The sequence below is a fragment of the Manis pentadactyla genome, chromosome 10, assembly GCF_030020395.1.
Source record: "Manis pentadactyla isolate mManPen7 chromosome 10, mManPen7.hap1, whole genome shotgun sequence".
In the NCBI taxonomy this organism is placed as follows: Eukaryota; Metazoa; Chordata; class Mammalia; order Pholidota; family Manidae; genus Manis; species Manis pentadactyla.
Window position 1 is genome coordinate 19,808,922 of NC_080028.1, and position 20,847 is coordinate 19,829,768.

A 20,847-nucleotide genomic window follows, 5' to 3' on the forward strand; every position below is an offset into this window, starting at 1 on the left:
CATTTTTTGTAGGGGGGAAGGGCCATTCCCCAGCACCTCTGAAATGTAAAATTCACAAACTTCAGCATACTCCAAAGGCCTTATGCAAGCAAGGCACCTGGCACCAGGAAAAGTAGCTAAATATCAACTATGGGATGTTCACAACAACCTAAATGAAAAGTCACCCAGTACAGATTGACAATGTTGTAAATGTCACAGTGTTTTCTACTCAATTACTTTTATCAGAATCCACAGGATCTTTAAACAGTTTTAAATATCAGCTCAAAATGGCATATTTAGCGAAGTTACGATGCACTATAAAAGGTATTGTAATAAAAGTCATAAACACATTAAAAATTTTAAATGTACTGTCCACATATATGAAACTCTTAGTTGAGTGAGGAATATATTTATATGCCAGTCACTCAAGTATAGGTCTAGCCTACTTTCCACAGGAAACAGGTTCCTGTATAATATTTATGAGAGCCTTCTGTTATACAAATTGAAGCAGCAAAAACAAAATCAACTCTTTAAAAAAAAAATCCACGCTTTTGGTATAAGCTAAAAGTGAACTCAGTGTACAGCCACCAATGAATACAAGTCAAATTAGGCATGTCTTAAGATAAAAATGCTAGAGTAGTGAAATAAAATGAAAAAATATTATCTCAGCAGCCAGGTTACAATTGATGGCAAGAGAACAGCTTTATGCGAAATCTTTCTGAGCAAGAAAGGGTACAGATGTGCCCCAAAAAAGAAGCTACAGTAAGCATGTAATGCTCATTATTACCCAAGCAGCAGCCCCAGGGGTGTCATCTGTGCTAAGGGCAGAGGACTGATAATCTGGGGTGACAGAATCTACTGTGGTGTGACCCCAGTAAAGGAAAAGGCATGTTGTAGGTAGGACAGATTAGGTAGGACAATCTGTTTGGATCCTACTTAGTGAATGCACTGAAACATTCAAGAAGAAAAATGTAACCAACTCTTAAACACTAACCTACTTCCAAAGCACATTGAATGAAAAATTACTGATTTTCTTAAGCAAAGGTAGAATCATTCCTTAATTAATCCCCTACTTCCCATCTCACAGACTTCTTACTAGCGCTAATTCAAAAAGAGAGTAGAGAAAGTTTCCTCGTATCATCTGGGACCCCTTACATATTCTCTACTAGGCAACCCATGCTGCCTCAGGAAATGTGGTTGACAAGTAAAATAAGCACCACCAGTCTGGTAGTAAGAAACCATCTCACATTTGGAGAATTTCTTTACCATTTATAAAAGCTGTTTACAGTTTTTAAAGGGAGAACATTTTCATTTATGAAGGGCTCTTATTTTCATGTAAACCTCAATACAAAGATATGCAGTAGGCAGAATTACTACTGCTCTTTGTAGACAAGAGTTGTGTTTCAAACAAATTAATGGATGTGTCCAAGATCACACAATTATGAGTAGAAGAGCCAAAATTTAAACGTAATACTGTCATCAATTTTTACCAGAAGGCAGTATCTTAAATTGTGGACACATTACCTCTGAAACTTACAGAAAATCTGCTTGAGTGACAGATACTTTTAAGTGGATGATGAATCAAATCTCTGGCACCCACTTCAGAGGACTCAGTCTTGGCACTTACTACGGCAACAAGAGAATTGCTTATTTTTGGTGCAGCTCACTATATGTTAAATAATTCCAGATATCCCACCTTAATATTAAGTGATTACCTTGTAGTGATTTCTTCTCTGAAGCCCACCCAGGACTAACAAAAATACCATCTTCATAAGGAAAAATATTGGTTTTTACTTGCATTCTAAAAATTCTAATGACTGAACTCCTACTAGTGATTTACACACGTATGGTACTATATTAAAGGAGAATCAAGTCGATTTCAAATTTTTCTACTAGGACTAGAATAATCTAACAACTAAATTAAAAATCTTTGTGTGCAAGTGGAGAGGGGCTAATTTCTATAAAGCAGCTATTGCATCCCATACTCGGTGCTGCTGGCCGTATATACAAACACATGGACATATGTGTGCACATATACTATAAAGGACTGCACAAGTGTTACCAACAGTGCGTATATAGATATAAGTAGATACAGATATCCAGGGGTCTTCACAAGTAACTTTATGGGGTAGGGCTTATCAAACTCATTCAATAGATGAAGAACTTCAGGATGAGAGAAATTTTAAAAGTAATGTGCCTGAGGTAACTCATCTAATAAGTAGCAGAGTTTAGCTTGAAACCAAGGTCTGTAATGCTAAATGATTTTATTTTAACCACTAAATTTTAAGAACATATTGACTCAGCTTTTCCATCTAGTTTATTTAAATAAATCAATATCTAAGTTTTTCTCACATGGATCTCTACCAGCTGAGTACTCTCTAAGGGTACTTTGTCCTAACTAAAGAAGACCAAAGTTTAAATTAAGGAGTTAGTAAACTATGTTGGGTCAGATAGAAGAAAATTATTTGTATATGAATTTCTATCTCCACTTACCATTTCTTGCTTTTATCTGATTTATCTTAACTCTTGGCAATGGAATACTGACTAGGTCCCCATATTACCTAAAAATCAGTCATGTGTAAAAATTATAAATAAGGTGGTGCTGTGTGGACTATTATTTTTATAACTCAAATAGCACAAAAAACAAATACTTGAAAGACCAAGGGATTCTTAAGTATAAATACTAGTCATTTTCACGCATTGTTTTTCTTAAAATCTCTCCTACATACACATACAGGCAAAATGACTTAAGACTTTTACACTTCTTAGGAAAGTGAGGAAATATTAATGGGTGCAAAAGCAATAGCAGGGCTCCAATGCCATGACCCTCCTTGCCAAGTCACTGCCCCTCGGCAGATGGGAATGTGGTTATCAGTGATTAAACACAGTGACCTAAAGGTGAGAAATCAAGTGTTCCCGTACTGCCTTCTCCAATTGGAGAAAATGTTGGGGGGAGGGGGAGGGGGGGGAAATATTAAACATATGTAAGTTTTATAGAAAAATGCTAAAAGGAACACAAATAAGGACGTGGTCTAAAGTTAGACTAGACATTCTAACTCACCAAGGCCTATGGACTGTGGACCCTACACTGAATGTGAATGCCCAGCACCCCCTAGTGGCTGGTGCACATTTATTTTTTTTACATCAGTAGCACGTACCAAACCTTATTTCTAGAAATAAGACTATTCCTAAACGTATCTCTTTCCATTTGAAATGGTTTGAGGGAACACCCCTCTCAGGCCCACACCTCTAAAAACCTTCAGTTTCTCTAGGACATATGTATGTTAGAAGTGGGGTAAATACTGAAGGCAATGAGTGTAGGAACCAGCAGCTTCATGAGAGGAACTCACAGTTCTGGAGCTTCTTCTGCTAAAATCCTCTGCATCTTAAATGGCTGACCCTCATACTCGTTTTAGTACCTCCAAACACCAGAATCCAAACCACAAAGCAACCAATGCTAAAAATATCTGTTGCCCAAAATAAAAATCTGATAGAATGAGATGTGTCTGTTTATATCATCAAAGACTGACATTTAGCTTTTCTCCAAGTCAATCGTTTGTGAATTTAATTCCATTCAGTCAGTTAACAAACATTTATTGAGCTCCCGCAATGTGCCAGGTGCTTTTCTAGGCACAGCAGTAGACAAAACAGAAAAATAAATCCCTACTTTCACTTAGCTTACATCTATCTTAAAGGGAGAAACAAACAACAATACATTTAACTAAAATATATATTTGTTGGATCATAGACATGCTAAGGAGGAAAAAGTCTAAGAAGGAAAAAATTACTGTCATGGGGGAAGGGTTTTCTCTTTTATTTTTTACAAGTTTAGATAGAAAGACCAGGGCGAACCTCAGTGTAAGAGAGATTTGAATGAAGTCCTGGAGAAAGTGAGCCATGTATACATGATGAAAGAACTGTCCAAGCAGAGGGGGGAACAGCAAGTTCAAAGGTCCTATAAGCAAGAACATGATGGGACTCAAGGATCATCAAAAGGGCCTTGTGGCTGAAATGGGGTACATGAGGAGGGAAATAGATGAGTCCAATAATGAGCAGTCAAGAAAGCTAATAATGGTAAGGGCCACTCTAAGGACTCCAGCTTTTTTTCTGCATGAAGCACGAAGCCGTCATAGGGTTTTCAGCAAAGGAGTGATATGATCTTACTTAACATTTTACAAGATTCCTATGGCTGCTGTATTGAGAACAGACTTTGAACGTGGAAATGGGGATGGGGCAGGACATAAGCAGGAAGACCAGTGACAAGTCTGACAGTGAGGGGTTATATTACGGTGGCTTGCATAAGTATGGTCACAGTAAGGCGGTGAAAACTGACCAGATGCTGAATATATTGTAAAGATAGATATGAGAAATGAGAGAAAGTATAGAGTAAATGATGATACCAAGGTTTCTGGAGTAACAAAGAACAGAGTTGCCATTGGAGAAGACTATACAGTAGGAATTGGTTTGGGGGAAATACCAGGAACTTGGTTTTAGCCATGTTAAGTTTGGGACCTCCACCGAGATCCCATATTTGGAAAGGACAATGACTAGAAACATGACCAAATGTTTTATGTGCCATCTTGTTGATCCAAGTGTATGGCAGGGAAACAGACACTGGAGCTGAGAAAAGGAAAAGTATCTACAACTTAGTCCCCTGCAGGGAACACTGGTTCAGCACCATGGACAGTGCTAAACACAGGCAGGGAATGACTAGAAAAATGAAAAAAGAGAAAGGTATTAGTTATAGTACATCCATGAGTAAGACCAGTGGAACTCAGTACATCAGTACTAACAGATATCACTTGTTCTCTGGAGCCATTTCATTAGTTGCATTCAAAATTATTACATCATGCTGAATGAGTGAGCTCTATGAATCTTTTTCTATGGCCAAACCATCACCATTTTCCATCTTTATTTTTCTCTCTCAACTACATCTTCAGATTCATTTTGTATTTCTGTGCTTAAACACGTATTTCAGAAAATCTGCTTATACATTTTCCAAGGTTGCCCCCTTCAGTCATTTTTCATATTCCAATTCCAGTTTTCACTACCACATTGTCTATTGCTTGTAAACATTCCTCTTCAACTAATTAATGTTCATTATAAAATATCACACCAACTGCAGCAGAGCTGAGAATTGTACAACTAACTTGACCATCATTACAGCTTGGCTAAGCTCTGGACTATTACTTTTCTCCACCTAATGACTTATTAGTCCAAATTCCTCCAAGATACATATTCTGTATGGTTGATTTTGGTAAGAGGTCCTATGATAAAGTAATTTTGTGAAATTTAAACTTTTATTTAATAAATAGCAAACATGTTATAAAAAAAACACATAAATGTTCCAGGGAAACACCTGAAAATGTCAGGTCAATTAAGTTGTGCATCAAAAACCCAGAATCACACTATCCCCTTTTCAAAAAGCTGAAAACACATGCAAGAATACTTTGAACCATTTACCAAACTCTTTAGTGTGAGTTATGTGGAAATATGCTCATATCCATAATTATGTGTCTCAAATTTCCACTTCAGGCTGGGAGGTCTAACTCGATGTCTAACTTGGTCCTACACTAGGGAGGCCTAGGCATTCTCTTAGTTCTTCTTACTATGGAGTCTCTACCCTACCTCAGGTATGTCTTATTTATTGTAAAATGATCATCCTGTTCCTTAGATATTTGTATCTAGTTGACTATATGTAGCAGCATGGTGCCATTTTGGAAGTCCAATGCATTTAAAACCTCTTAGCCTCAGCTTATACATCAAGAAATGAAGGCATATTTCAGAGTAGAGAATTAAATGAGATCATGTACATCCAGTCGAGCATAGCCAGGTCTACAGCAGGCTCTCAATAAATACTAGCTTTCCAGATAAATGGTTGACTATTAAGTAGATTGGAAAACTATTCATTTTTATTTCTAGACCAGTAGCAGCTACTATTTGATTCCTTAGATTTAGGATTCTGTGTATGAAGATGTACATAGTTGTGACATATTCCTTTCTATGTCATTAACTGATGTAGTAAAATGTTGTTTTGTGCATCACATACTTGGATGCTAACTAATTTATCCCCATCTGAAACAAAGTGGCATTATCCGGAGTCACATTTCTGTAGGATGCAAGACTCTCTAAACCAGTTGATACAGCATTGTACTCTGAGACCAGAAGTCATTTTGTGCCCATCCTAGTAAATGTGTTCTTTACAAAATCTGTAAATGTGTAAATTTAAACAAAATGGAATGATTGGCTGGAATTGAAATATGTGATGCTGTCTTTTTAAGTTTATTCTTTTATTTTTATCCCCAGAGGAATTTCCTAAACTTGAAAAAGAATTTTTAAAAGCTTCACTCATTGTTTTACTCATTCAACAAGCATTTTAAGCCCTTACTCTGTACTACAGGGGCCTTCTTTTTAAGTTGAGGAATTTGAGACTTGAAAGAATGAAGGACATGACGAATTTACACCAGAGCCAAGTCCAACCCCGGATCTTCCCGATCCTAAGCCAGTTAAGTGCTCTTTCCAGAGCACACAGCCTCCTACAGAGACTCAAAAGCTCCCAATTATGGAAAACAAGCTCAGGAATCCTTGGCTTAATTTTTATGTTGATGGTATTCTTCAATTACTCATCTACCCACTCATACCCCAAAAATTCAAGGAATATTAAAAGGGGTTACCTTTTAATGGCACTCTTCATAAATAAGGTTTATAGCATTTATATTCCCATTTTCTAACTGGGTGGTTACTGTTTGAAAAACCTAATTATCTTTGCTATATGTGAACAGTGCTAATATAGTACATGTTTATGTAAACCTTAATTGCCTACCATTTCATCAAATCCACTCTGTGGGTGCATAATAGCTCATTCTCCAAATAGATTTTATTTCAGTGGCTACCTGCAGAGTCATCTCAAACTATAGGACATAGCTTTTTCAGATTTATAAGGTACCTGGAAATCATTCAGTTTGCATTCCAAGTGCCTTATGGTAAAAAACTGTAAGAACTTTATGGGAAAAAAAAGAAATTTCTTGACCTATGCAAATAAACTACCTTTAAAAATTGTTTTAAATTGTTTTAAAATACCTGGGTTGTGATTTCAGTCAAGGGAGAAACTGTAAAGCCTTTTTCAAATATCTAGAGTTCTATCTTATGTAAGAAAGTAGAAGATAGCAGCAATAAATGTCCCAACTTTCTGGTAAAGAAATGAGAAAATAGGAATAAATAATGGGAGGTGTGGAAAAGAAATGTAGTGTTTACAAGACAAAAAAAAAAAAAAGAGGTAGCCCTCTGCCTTTAAGTGAAGTAGCAGATTTTTATCAATTCCTTTCTTTCTCATGATAATCTACTTACAGTGACCCCTTCCTAAATTTGGTACAGAAGTTGAGCTGGCTTGCCTTAGAATTTCCTATGTGTATAAATATTACATTAATTTTTATATTATAAGAAATAATTTGGCTGCCAGTTCCTAGTAAAGAAGTTTTCTAAAAAGTATTTGTGACTTTAATAAACTGAATGTTTACATAATACAGGAAATAGGTGACAAAGATGACATTGAACCCAGATAAAATTACAGCCTAAAACTACTTCTGTGTTATTATGCATTATTCATAAATATATATTTTTAAATATTAGAATGAAAAGGTTGGATTAAGGTTGGATTTCGTCAGTGGATATGTTATTTTGAAGCAAATAATGCATAAAGAAAAGGGAAATATAAAGCAAAGTAAAATGTGTAATGGTAAGATCTAAAAAGAGATAACAAATAAAAATATATAAAATGTTAGCCACAAAGGAAGTATGAATAAAAACCCCAAAGATAAGGGATATATATAACTAATACTGTGGTTGCTAGTCCCTATGGGAAGTTTAAGTTTAAGGTTCTTCTACTATCTGCTTCCTCACCCTTCACTCTATCAAGTAATAAGCTATGGCTGATAAAATTTAAGACTTTGTTTTTGCTTGCCTACCTGGTAGCTGGGATAACACCCAGTCAGCACTCTTATCCATTCTCTTTGCCCATTTTTTGGACTCCTTCGGAAAAACGTTTCCCTCTGGCTCCCTCCGTGTCTGTGCTTGTGTGTGGTGCATCTCTGTGTTAAAGGGGCGGTGTTTATTTTTCTCAGACACATTTGCTGTCAGGTCCAGGGGCTGCCTGCCATCTTGCTTGAGAAGCTCTGAGAAGGGTGACCACGAAGTCTCAAAGGAATTGCCCTGTCACTTGGACACTAGTAAGTGTGACTTTCTTCAAACAGAAGTGAATAGATCCAAGACTGAGGCTGGGAATTTGGAGAAAGAGCTGGAGAAACACCTTTGACTTGCTAACTGGTTCAAAGCAATCCAGCCGTGTGCGGGAATTCTCCATGCAACTCAGCCAGACTGCCTGGTGTGCAGCACAGAGGCGAGCAGAAACCTCTGCTGGGAAAAGTCACTTTATTTGCTTTTCTTAGGTTTTGGCTAAGCTGCACAAAAGAGCCATATCCCCAGAGTTGTTTCTTATTATTTCGTTGTTGTGTTCCCTCCATGGAGTACAATAGGAATCTATTTGGTCAGTGTGGTCAGGGTAGGGGTTATGGGCCAAAAGACCAAAGAACCCCAAAACTGTTTTGTCCATCAAGAAAAACACTGGGTACCAATTGGGGTGTGAGGGAAATAAGCACTCATTCAATGCTGGTGAACATGTCAAAACAATGTCTTTGAGAATATCCACAAGAATTCAAAATATGTATTAATTGTAGAGCGATAAATTCCATTTCTCAGTATTACTCCTACAAAAATATGAGCTTATGTTCTCCAAGATATATGTTTGAGGTTGTTTACTAAGTCACTGTTCATAACAGGCAAATATTGGCAACAACCTTATGTCTATTAATAGAAGAATTTCCTAATTGGTGACATGTTGCATCTATGATCTGGAGTACTACATGGCTATTAAAAAGAATTAGAACTACATATCCTGAATTTGCAAGACAAATTAATTAAAAAATCAAGGTGGATAAATTTATTTATTTATTTATCATTATATATTATATATATATATATAATATATAATGATTCATTTTTAAAACTTCATATATGTGACTGACTCCATCTCCATATATTTTTCTGTCTCTAGGATTCTGAAAGCATATTACCCAAGAGTGATATTAGGGTAGTAGGGGGATGAACTGAGTCAATTTCATTTTTATTCTTTCATTCCATACTGACATTTAGATAATAAACATGCTTTGCTTTTATAATTAACAAAGCCTTTTTAGAGTGCTATACTGGGCAACCTGTTTAAAAGCTCCCATCTACCACACAGCTGAGAGAAAAGCAAAACCTTTCTCAGTGATCCAGCTACTGATGTCTACTGTCCCGCATGAATGAAGCTCATTCTATACATCACATTTGTTTTGTTCTTGGAAATTTGCTACAAAGAGTTGATTACCCATCTGAGGGCATATCAGATCACCATACGGCAGCTCATGACATGCGACCACACTGAATAAACCATTTCTATAAATAAAACAGTTGACAATTACCTTCAGGGCATCAACAGATGAATTTGGGAACCAATCATAAATACGGGAATGCCGCTTTGGTTCTGACAGCCATAAGCACTTTTATTCAAAGGTGTGCTGGCTATGGTAGAGACAGAGAGTGCTAGTTAAATCAGTTCCAAGACCATACAATATAGTGCTGACCAATAAAAAATTAGATATGAGAAAGGATGCCCAGCTGAGCACAAGGCAGACAACTGGACCTTGCATCAGTAATGAGAAAGTCAGTCAGCACCAGCAGCGGCAGAATGACAAAGCAGAAGGAAGAGAAGCATCCATTCCTTTATCATTTTCCTCATGACCACATAAGGAAATGATTAGGACTACAACTCTGCAGTGCAAACCAGGGATGTACAGGCTCTTGGGCAACACTTGGGAGCTAAACCTGATGGTAGAATAGTCCAGAATCTCAACTGCTGGCTTAAATTGTGCCTATACACCAGCTCTATTTTAAGCAGGAGAGGGGGGATAATTGACATAGCAGTAGAGAAAGCACTTTGCAAGTGCTACTGACAGCTCTAACACACTCAGTTCCTTTTATCATGCGGGGTTAGAGAGATAAGCTTGCTGAGTTACATTTTTCTCAATTTTGAGCCGGGTGTTTGGTTTTCCTTGAGGCAGTAATGCCACAAATGTATTTTGACACAGAGTACAATAATTATTTTGTAATTGTCCCCTGTCTGTGCTGTCAATTCTCATGCTACATAACAATCAGGAGAGGGAAAGAGGCCATTGGTTTTGAGAAACTAATTTTCTTTCTGGGATGGAGAGAAACCAGGAGACCCATCAACTAGTTTTTTCAAAGAGTTTCTTTAACAATAAAATGAAAGAGCAAGACTTAAGTAAACTGAAGAATGAATGAGTTCCAGCAACATAGCAGGTTAAGGTTGGGTGGGAAGGCTTCCCTTCCACTCTTAACATCTAGAAATGCTAGGTAAAATGGAGCTATATGACCATGAAAGTTGTAAATGCTAAGCCAAGCTAGAAGGAAGGGACAGGAGTTGCAGGCAAAAGGGGAATGGAGGGAGAGAGAGATTCAAACACAGAGCAATCAGCAGAAACTATGCCAGGGCTGCCCAAAGAGAAGGAGCCTGAGGCCTGGGACAGGGAGGTGATTTAGAGCCACTGCATGCCAGACTTCAGGGACAAAAAGATAAGACATGGTCCCACCATGGAAGGAAATGGACTTGGGCTCCGTACACGGCAGGTTCAGCGTGCGTGGGGTTGGAGTAGGCATGTACAAAAGAATAAGGAAGAGGTAGCTAGACAAAAGGCAGAGAAACACCCCAGGGTCTCCTTCCAGAGTTACCTCAAGCCTTGCATGCTTTCACCTTAGTTTTAAAAATCATTTTAGGAAAATGAAAAACTTATCTTACACCTAAAAATATGTGATTGGTACCCATGCTGTTGCTTTTGAAAGCTGTTTTCAGGTTAAGTCAACCTTTATCTCTTAAAACATGGAGCAGACAGGCCATAACCATGAATCACTACCTAGAATTTCCTCCAAACACCCACCTTTCCTCCAAAATAATTTAAAATTCTACTAGCATTGATGCTCATTCTTAACTGATCTCAAGCCATAAAATTCAGTTTACTAAAATATTTGTATAAGCTGATAAATCTCACTTTAAATCATAGGGATGTATATCCATCTCTGAAAGTTGCTATTTACTGAAATATGGTATTCAACTAAATTACAGTATATACATTCTCCAACATTAGTTTTACCCCCTTTCCTATCAATACTACTAGTGTCTATCTGACAGCATTGGGAAACTGTCACACTACTGAAAAGGCAAACATCTTCATCTGTCCCAGGTTTTCCACAATTATACTTAACTTACATTTGGAGAATGCAGAATCAGAAAATGTACAGAGTAGTAATTTTTGCTATATTTATTCTTCTCTGCTTATGTTATTTAATTCACTGAAAACTAGTAGGACATCATGTAAAGACATACTGGACAACCAAATTCAGTGAATATCCTCATTTTTATGTTAGGTAACTTAAAATAAGAAAAAAATACAATCAGCCTAACTTTGAGAATGAGAGATACTTAGGTTTGAAAAGCCTCTCATAGTAACTACCCAGACCAGGATTTCTGTCTTGGCACTATTGAGATTTTGGATGGATAATTCTTCATCATTGGCAGCTGTTTCTTGTACTATAAGATGCTTAGCAGTAGCTCTGGCCTCTATCCAGTAACATCCTGCAAATCATGACAATCAAAAATGTCTCCAGATATTGCCAACTGGGCCCTGGGGCGGGGGCCAAATCACTCACAGTTGAAAACCACCAGCCCCAGACTTGAAAGTTAAAGCACAGAGTTCAGGAATTTACTAAAGGCCACAAAGCTAGGGTAAAGAATTACTGGGAAGACAGCCAAATTATCTGAATCTGAGACTAATTTCTTTCAATGTCTGTCTGTTTTCCCCATTAGACATTAGCATCTTAGGTAATTAAATAGTTGTTGTAATTCTTCATCCAGTTTATAATGATGAAGCTCATTAATAAACAGTTTTTTAAAACATTAAGAAACTAATGAACTCTATTAACACTACATGAAAACTTCCCCACCCTCAGTTTTCTTTAACTACTTGAGAACAATCTAAGACTTACAGAAAATTCCCCTGGGATGACTTAGAAGATGGCCAACCTTAGACAAACATATTTAAGCTGCCACCCACTTATATATCTACTACTGAAGCTGACCCAAATTTTTCAAAGCTTGACATGGTAATATTAGTAATATAGCCATAATACAAATCTATGAACTCTACAGCAATTTTAAAATGCAGTTTTTACATTTACCTTTTTGAGTCTTCTGCCAAGTTTCTGCTCTCTATATCAAACCTTCAATAAGGGCTTGCCAGAAAATTCTACATTTGAATGGTTGTTTTGAACTTTGCAAAATATGAACTTCAGTACATTGCTCTTCAGTTAGACAAAAAAGCATCTAGCATGTTCACCTTGCTAAGTCCTGTACCTAAAGGCAAATAAGATACCTACTAATCTTTGAAAGATGTACAATCCACATAAACTGTATGCAAATACAGTTAATTTTAACATAATTCTATAAAAAGATACCATAGTAGCAAAAATCAGGGGTACTGAGCCAAAAATGGGGTGTAAGGAAAAGTTTCCTGAAGAAAGCTGCATGTGAGCCAAGTTTCGAAGCGTAACATATTAGACAGCCAATCATTAAATCCATCAAAAGTGAGAAAAGTGTATCAACAATGAAATGGCATAAGCAAAGGCAAGGGGCCGTGAAACAGCGTAATTTGTTATTCAATCCTTCAAACTATGAAAGGAACAATCAAAGATTAGGTTAGAGAACTAAGAGGAAGCCAGGATGCAAGGGTTTTCATAAAATTAATTATTCATTAGTATGTTCCAAAGCATACATTTCTTCATAAATAATAGGATTAAATTTTAACATTGCATGAACTATATATTTTTATTTGGTATATTATTATAAAACCTACATATGAGTGTAAAATAAAAGCTATGTTTGTGCATTTGACGTATAGTCACATGCTGTGAGCCCTGAGTTACGACACAGTCCTTTGTGAAGGAGAAACTGGAAAGTAATTTGATCAATCCCATCCTAGGGGACTAGATTTTCCAATCCCAGTCCCCACAAACCAGTCATTTCCATCACAAGCCACAGGGTCATGATTTATAGATGTTGTCAATTTAACCAACTTAACCTCAACATAACCAACAATCTTCAGTCTCTGTAAAATGTAAAGACTGATGCCACACTCACCATAACTCAGCTTAGATTGGGTAATATTTAGCATATTCATCCATTTCTGTTCCTTTTATGGAAGCTGCATGGTTTTTAAGAATTAGCCATGTTTGTTTCCAAACCTTTATATGCTATTTATACTTACTATTGTAATTTTGTTATTTTAATTAAATAGCATGTAAACCAATGGGATGTGAGTATAAAAAGACAGAGCTGGTTTTTCTATGAAAAAAGTACAAAGCTTTGGAAACATCTGATACAACTGAGTCATATATACAAAAAAAATTGCTATAAAACAAGTAACTGTAATAGTGAAGAAAGCCATAGAACACTAAATGAATTTCTATGTTATTTTCCTAAGTGTCTAAGTCCTTTTAAGTGATGAATTATAGCTAGGCATAGTTCATGAAAAAAAAGATAATGGAGAACACAAATTAATAGATTCTTACTTGAAGGAAAGGCCTTATTAGCCCCACACCAAAAGATTTGCAAATTATCTTAATTTATGTTTCAGTTAAAATAAAATATGCAAGAAATACATATATCATACTATTTTAATGATTCGCTCATTTAATCATCTTTTCCCATTGGCCAACAAAATTGATCCTAAGCTTTTAGAGTAAGAAGACTTCTAACCGTATTTCTGGTGATATTAAATAAGTCTACTCCACATTATAGACATCATGGAAATGCAAATTAAAACAACAGTTAGATACCACCCCACGCCTGTTAGAATGGCCAAAATCTAGAACTCCAATGGTGACGATATGGAGCAACAGAACTCTCATTCACTGCTGGTAGGAATAAAAAATGGCACAGCCACTTTGGAAGACAGTTTAACGGTTTTCTTAGAAAACTAAACATACATTTACCATATGATCCAGCAACTGTAGTGCTTTGCATTTACCCAAAGGAGTTGAAAAGTTATGTCCACACCAAAACCTGCACAAGGGTATTTAAAGCAGCTTTATTCATAATGGCCAATTCTTAAAAGCAACCAAGATGTCCTTCAATAAGTGAATAGATAAATAAATGGTAGTAATCCAAATAAGCTTATTTATTTTTAGCACAAAATAATATTCCCTATCAAGCCATGAAAAGACATGGGGAAAACTAAAATGCACATGACTAACTGAAAGAAGCCAATCTGAAAAGGCTACATACTGTATAATTCCAACTATATGACATCTGGAAAAGGCAAAACTATGGAGACAGTAAAAAGATAAGTGGTTGCTAAGGGCTGGATGGGGGACAGATAAATAGGCAGAGGTTCCCATCACAGGGGATTTTTAGGGCAGTGAAAATACTCTGCATGACACCATAATAATAAATACATATCATTACACATTTATACAAACCCACAGAATGTACAGCACCAAGAGTGAACTGTAAAGTAAGCTATGGACTTTAAGCAATTATGATGAGTCGCTCATCAATGGTAGGTTCATCAAGTGTAGGCTCACCAGTGGTAACCAATGTATCACTGGTGGGGGATGTTAATAAAGGGGGATGCTGTGCATATGTGGGTCAAGGGTATACTTCAGGCTCAATTTTACAGTAAGTCTAAAATTGCTCTAAAAAATCTGTTGAAAAAGAAAGTTTACAACATGAAAGTCAATGGCTAGTTTAGCAGATACAAGCATGAAATCTAACAACTACACAGCAGAGTGTCCTTTTGTCACTCATGGCTATAAAGTTTGCCCATCCATTAGTAAGGAGATGCACTGCTTTTATTACAGTAAAACCTACATTTTACATGTTATAATTTTTTAGATAACATGGCTAAGTTACCTGTTCAGTAAATCTGCTTTTAGCTTCGTTATAATAGTTCTTTGATTCTTCTCAATTATTTTGTTCTTCAAAATCTCCAATCATGCCCAAACCGAGAGGCCCTAACCAGGCTATAGTTAGGCTCTGCCTAGGCAGGGATTACCTTTGGTGCTGTTTGTTGGGAACCAGGTAAATTACTCAGATTCCACAGTTAAAGCTGGAATATAAACTATCTGCCTGTTTGAACCTTAAGAAAGTATGTAAGTTTTATAAGGGTACCCCAGAGTCAGATAATCAAGTACTTTTTAACTTTTTAACATGCATTTTTAAAGGTCTCCGTAGCATACACTTAAGGAACTATATAAACGCTGAATCATGCCCATTGATTGAATTTTGTATTGTCCCAGATTCCTACAAAAAAAAAAAAAAAAGACCCAAAGGCACATTGACAAGTGATTATATTTCCTGTCTCTGCCTTCAAGGAAAATATTCCCAAGTCATCCTTCCCCACCAAATAAATATATAATATTTTTGTGTCTCTGAAGTTAGATGTTATAATTTCTACTTAAAAAATAAAATTGACTTAACAACAACTAGTTTAGACAGTTAAGAACACTGGAGATATATCAGGAAGACACAAATCCTCAATTCTAAGAAGCTTACAATTGAAAAGTTAAGAAAACATAAATAGTAGTATAAAAATATGCACCACCTGTAATCTGAAAATAAGCACATAAACTGCCTTGTGATGTTTACAGAAGATAAAGCACAGTGCAACAGTAACACTTTAACCTGCTAGATCCTAATTCATCCACTTTTACCAAGTAGCCTTATTTCACGAACACTGACTTCTGACTTGATACGCAATTCATCTCCAAGTCAGAGTTGATTCTACCTTCTAATTTCTTAAGTCCGTTCGGTTCTAACTTTACTGCCACTACTCCAGTCTGGTCTAGTCTCTACACTACCTCATTTCATTACTCCCATGGCCTCTGGGGTCACCCATATCTGTCCCTTGTCTCTTCTTTCAATAGTTCATACTCCTTCCCAACACAGGGCCTTTCTTTGTAGAGGCTACGCCCTCCATCTGAAATACTTTTACCTACTCTGGAGTGATTAATGCCTACTCATCTTTCAGATCTTCATGTAAATATCATTTGCCAGAAGGTCTCTCGCTGACAAATCATACTTTCCCAGTTTGTCTTGCTTATGTCATTTGCTTATTATTCACAGCAATAATCACAATTCGTAATTATATATTTATTCATGAATTTACTTCATGTGTCTTTATTACTGAACACTAGGTTCCTTAAAGACAGAGATTATACCCTATTCACTATTTTATGCCCAGTGGTTAGCAGTTTGCCAGGCATACAGTAGGTGATCAGGGAATATTCTTCAATAAATTACTGAAATAATATTATGCCGTGTGGTTAGTGCTATGAACTATGTATTTTAATTACTTTGGGAAGACAATTACAATTAAAGAACATGGAATTAAATAGATTTTTTATATTAACTTCATTGCCTTCAAAATCTTATTAAACTTTTCTCTTAACATCCATCAATTGCACCTGCCAATATGCAAGATCTGTTTCTATACACAAGTTGCATTAACAGTTAAAGGCATTTTAATGTTTATGACAATATTTACATATGCAAAATTTTTTAGTTGTTTACAGTTTTGTGGTCATAAATACTCAATTTTCTTCTCAAAAAGTTTTCTATTGGCTGGCAAAAATACACATGAATTCATACACATACCCCCACATGCACATATATAAATAATGTTATCTGTTAAAGATTCTTAATAATTAACAATACCTAAAATATTCTTATTTTAAAATTGGTAGATCTGAATTTTATTCTAGAGAACATCGAATTACTATTTATACTCAACCATTTTGTTTCCACTTTCGATGTATATGAAAACAAGCTTATAAAAATTTGCAACAAATTTAGTTCAAATAAGAAAACAAATGGCAGTAAAGTGAAATACCATGGATTTTACTAAATATTGGATGTGTGCTAAATGCGTCTGGTACCTACAAATGACTATTTCAGATGGCTAGCTACATGATGGATATTATCTATATAGAATATTCATGTTTCACCACTCAATGTCAAATATCAAAAATGTCAATATTCAATATGCAAGTTTCAGGATTTGTTAAAGTCAATGATTGTATTATAACAACAAACACTGGTCCTAACAGCTCTGGAAGCTCAGAGAAGTAGCTGACTGAGGATCACAGAGACTTAAATCCAGGCTTGTCAGATTCCAACACAATAATGTTTCCCAGAAGGCCAAACTACAAACAGGTCATTTTTCATATGACCCGGTTAGACCACATTCCTAGGTATCCAGAATATTTAGGGAACTGATAATCATTTATATTTGTCTTCTCCCTCTCACTCAGCCTCAGAGGCAGTCCTCCTGAGGACACTCTCTTTTAAAAATAATCCCATAGCATCCCCTTGATCCATGAAAAAAAATATCACAATCCTGCCTCACCAATTTACAGTCATCTCCTTGCAGCACCTCTCCCTCTCTGTCCTCATGGGCGGGTCTAGCCACAGCCTTTCACGTGCTCGGGTTGGGGATGTACAGGAGATTCCAGAATCTCATGGCCCCCAAATTCTAGCCAGAATATGCACATCAAGCTCCATCAGGGTTTCTTGCACTTGGTTAGAAGGCTGAGCACCCTCCTCCCATCCACCCCTGCCCACCAGGGCCTCACCTCATACAGAGGAGGGAGCAGACAGTAACCAATTCTGGATGACATTAGTGTGTTCTGAATGGCTAACTGATATGAGGTAAACCTATGACACTATCCTTAGCCTTTGGGATCTTAGGAAAACTGACACAGACGGAGCCCTGCTTAAGTATCTTGTTGCATGTATATCAATAAAAATATATGAAGGACTAAAAGAGAACATCAGGCTTGTTGGGTTTTTTTTAAATAAAAATAGGAAATGCTAGCATTCATGTCTTGATAAATGATAAAATTCTAGTCCTGCCCCTCTTGCTTTCCTCCTTCCTTAGCTTATGGTTCATGGGCATTCTGTCATGTCAACTTGTAATCCCTTAAAAATTAGAGGGAAAGAGAATAGGAATATTAATGAAAATGGGCAAGATGAATCTTATTGGGATGTTGAAAATATTCCAAAATTGGTTTACAGTGATGATTTCACCACATGGTGAATTTACTAAAAACTACTGAATTTTCTGCTTGAAATAGGTGAGTTATGATATGTACAATATACTTCAACAAGGTTAATTTTTTTAAGTGTGTCTATACTACCTAAGCCACCTCACACAAAAAACATTCTGGGAAATACAGAGTGTATATTATTCAGTTTTCTAGAATGAAAAAAAAATTTTTTTTGGTAGATGAATTAGGATAGACACAAATGCAATCTGTTGGAGTTATATTAAGGCATACAGCCAACCACTGATAGAAACAAGAAGGAAAACTATAGCCAGAGGCTGACGGGATATTCTATGTCAGTGCAAAAGCTAGAGAACTGATGTAGAGCAAGGATTTGATGGTTCAGGCAAGAAGGATACTCCCCATCTGCTGCCAGAGGGGAAGGTTGAGGTGCGGTCATTAGGGATCAGAAAAGGCAAAACAGGCTAATAAATGGATCAAGAGTTAAGAGACCTGAGCATGGAGAAAACAGCCAATGATTCTGTAACATCTTCGTTGACAGATAGTAACTGCACTAGTGGGGAGTGAGGATTTAATAATACGGTAACTGTTGAACCATTGTATTGTATACTTGAAACCAATATAAGACTGTATATCAACTATACTTCAATTTTAAAAAAGTTAAAGAGACCTGAGTCTTTGTCCTGATTCTGTTTGGGATTTACTGACCTTGAGTAATCCATTTGACCTGAGTCTGTTTTTATCTATAAAACAAATGTCAAATGACATAAAGGTAATAAAAATCCTTGCCTACCTCCCATAACTAGTGTAAGGACACAAGGAGCCAGTGTGTGAAGTACACTGAAAAATGCAACGTAGCATTAAGATGCTAACACTGCAAACAGGCTGAATGGGGAAATAAAAGCTTTGTCTTTGCTTTGAAGAATTTGAGACAGTAATAAGATGTGAGGCTGAAAATATCTTAGCCTGACAGAGACAGAGAGTCCTTATGAGTAAGAGCACATGTGCATGAGCAACCATCACAGACACAAACACCTCAACTTGTTAAAGGCTGGAATGAGTCCAAAGGACCACAAATAGAAAAGTGGCCTTAACATTGTGACTAAAAAAAGTTCCTGGAAATCGTAGGATTTCTTGAAAGACATTAGTATAGTCACTTTCTTAATAAGACCAATGATTACATTAGAGCTGTTTCAAAACAATCATATATATATGTAAGTGAAAACTGTGTGTACTCCATGCAGCACAGGTCTTATTATGGATTGGTGGAAAGAATTCTACCCACCACAAGCACCTCAACCAAGATTTAAAAATAAACATTTTTAAAATAAAAAATTCAAACAAGATACACACATGAAAAAATAAAGTTTAAATTAAAATCAATATCAAGGAAAAGGGAGGATAAGGATAAAGAAACACTTTAACAAATTCAGTAAAACATTAAATAATTGTCTTTTTAAGATTCTATACTATTATTATTCATTGTTTGTTACCACCTTTCTTGTTAATTGATAAAATGTAAATAAAATACTGAATTTAATCTGTGAAAACTACACAAAATGCAGGCCTGCTCACTAAGTAGTTACCATGTGCCTACGGTGCACTATTCCAGGCACTGGGGAACACCAGTCAACAGCACACACAAAACCCTTGTCAATCAAAACAGGTATCAAAACAAGGGAGTAAATTATATAACATGTTAGAAGATGGTAAATACTACATTGAAAAATTAAGCTGCAAAGGGAGACAGAGAACATAAAGAGATGAGAACTATAACAACTGCAAACTGAGTAGTTAAGAAGAACTTGACTGAGAATTTGGGCGAAGACTTGGAGATGAGAGGCAGCCAAGAAGGGAAATACAGAAGTGTTCTCAGGCACAGGGAACAACAGTGCAAAGATGTGGGACTGGAGGTGCATGGTGACCAGGAAGGCGGCCACCAGAATTGGAGCAGAGGGAGCTAGCTGAGCTGGGGGAAATACTGTAATGAAGGGGTGACCAAATAATTTACGTCCACACGAAATCAAGGTGAGCTTTTTTTAATAGTTGATACTAGTTGCAGGTATACCACAGAGTGATTCAACATTTATGCCCATTACTAAATGCTCAAATAGGATTTTGAGCAGGGGACTGACATTACATCACTTCCGTTTTAACTGGCTAACCCTGGGCTTCTGTGCTGAGAACACGGAGCAGCAGTCACCATCAAGGCGGTGAGGCTGTTGGGATCTGTCGGAGGACAGTGGCTCTGACCAGGGTGGTGGTGGTGGTGGAAGCAGCAAGAAGTGCCGTAAGTCTGATATATTCTGATCCAATGTTCTTCATCTAGCAACGGGACTACTAGCCTTCAGTCCCTGAGGTTTTGTTTTGGGTTAGACAGGTATCAGACCTTTATTTATTTCTACTACATGGAGTAGATTTGTGGTCTTCAAACATTTTTGCTTATGTATGTCCTAAAGATTTCAAAGAAAAATCTGTGTATCCTCTCCTGAAGTTCTGAAGACTCTCCTGAAATTTTAAGTTGACTTCATCATAAATTTTTATAGGATTACAAAGAATATAATTTCTGGCATAAGTACATAGTGAAATGTTAAAACAGAACTTCTATACCCAACCATGATAGTTAGTTAGTTAATT

General features: G+C 36.5%; 1 protein-coding gene across 3 annotated transcripts in view; it reads right to left on the bottom strand.

Annotated features, from left to right (window-relative positions):
* The window catches only part of ANO4 (anoctamin 4), a 388,767-nt gene that overhangs the window by 278,488 nt on the left and 89,432 nt on the right, over window positions 1-20,847 (bottom strand). The window lies entirely within an intron of this gene.